The sequence below is a fragment of the Nicotiana tomentosiformis genome, chromosome 2 (genome assembly GCF_000390325.3).
Source record: "Nicotiana tomentosiformis chromosome 2, ASM39032v3, whole genome shotgun sequence".
Taxonomy (NCBI): domain Eukaryota; kingdom Viridiplantae; phylum Streptophyta; class Magnoliopsida; order Solanales; family Solanaceae; genus Nicotiana; species Nicotiana tomentosiformis.
Window position 1 is genome coordinate 174497728 of NC_090813.1, and position 1975 is coordinate 174499702.

Consider the following 1975-nt stretch of genomic DNA (forward strand, 5'->3'; position numbering starts at 1 on the left):
ACGCGAGGGTCCACTCGCGAATGCGGTGACCAAAGTTCCCCAGCTTTGCGATCGCAAATCCCTTCTCGCGAATGCATAGACCAACGCGTGAGGTTCCCCCAGCCTGCCTCTCTTCTTCGCGAACGCATGGCCATCTCCGTAAAAGCGAAGAACAAATTTCTCCTGCCTCTCTTCGCGAATGCGAGACACCTCTCGCGAATGTGATGAAGGAAACCAGATATCAGAAAATTCAGCAGCTTCAACAATTCTTCAATGATCTGAAATGCGCCGAACATGATCCGAATCACACAAGACCCGCTCCCTAACCATGAATGCAATATCGCAAACCTTCCGATCCACATAACTCTTCTGTATGGATTGGGCTGTACGGAGTCGATCCTGAATCAATTTAACCTTTTCCAAAACATCCTGAACCAAGTCTGTACCCAATAGCCTAGCCTCACCCGGCTCAAATCAACCCGCCGGAGACCGGCACCGCCTACCATACAAAGCTACATATGGGGCTATCTGAATGCTCGACTGGTAACTGTTGTTGTAGGCAAACTCAGCAAGTGGCAAGAACTGATCCCAAGAACCCCCAAACTCCATCACTCACGCACGAAGCATATCCTCCAATATCTGAATAGTGCGCTCGGACTGTCCGTCCGTCTGAGGGTGAAATACTATACTCAACTCCACTCGCGTGCCCAACTCATGCTGTACGGCCCTCTAGAACCGTGATGTAAACTATGTACCCCAATTAGAGATGATAAACACCGGCATGCCATGAAGCCTGACAATCTCGCGAATATAAACCTCAGCCAGCTGCTCTGAGGAATAAGTAGTCACCACTGGAATAAAGTGAGCTGACTTAGTCAACCTATCCATAATCAATCAAACTGCATCGAACTTCCTCTGAGTCCATGGGAGCCCAACAACAAAATTCATAATAATCCACTCCCATTTTCACTCTGGAATCTCTAGCTTCTGAAGTAACCCACCTAGCCACTGATGCTCATACTTCACTTGCTGACTATTTAGGCACCGAGCTACATATTCCACTATGTCCTTATTCATCCACCTCCACCAATAGTACTGCCTCAAGTCCTGATACATCTTGGCGGCATCCGGATGAATGGAGTACCGCAAACTGTGAGCCTTCTGGAGAATCAACTCACGCAAACCATCTACATTAGGCACACATAGTCTGCCCTGCATCCGTAATATACCGTCATCTCCAATAGTGACCTCCTTGGCATCGCCGTGCTGAACTGTGTCCTTGAGGATAAGCAGACGAGGGTCATTATACTGATGCTCTATGATACGATCATAAAGAGAAGACCAAGAAACCACACAAGCCAAAAATTGGCTCAGCTCAGAAACATCCAATCTAACAAACTGGTTGGCCAAGAACTGAACATATAATGCTAATGGCCTCTCTGCTGCTGGTAGATATGTTAAACTGCCCAAACACTCCGCCTTGTGACTCAAGGCATCGTCCACCACATTGGCCTTCCCAGGATGATATATAATGGTGATATCATAGTCCTTAAGCAACTCTAATCACCTCCGCTTCCGCAAGTTAAGATCCTTCTGTTTGAACAAATATTGTAGACTCCGATTCATAACAAAATAACTCCGATTGGCACCAAATTTTGCACACAAGTCATAATTGACATTACGAACCTATTCCAACTTCTGGAATCGGAATCCGACCACGATTCAAAAATTTCACTCTGGGTCAAACTTTCCAAAATCTCCCAACTTTTCAAATTTTGCCAATTAACGCCGAAATGACCTACAGACCTCCAAATCAACATCCGGACTCACTTCTAAGATGAAAATCACCCTACGTAGCTATTGAAATCATCAAAACTCCATTACGGAGTCATATTCATACAAGTCAAACTACAGTCAACTCTTACGACTTAAACTTCCAACTTAGGAACTATGTGTCCTATTTCACTCCGGAACTCTCCCAACCCGACACCAAGCA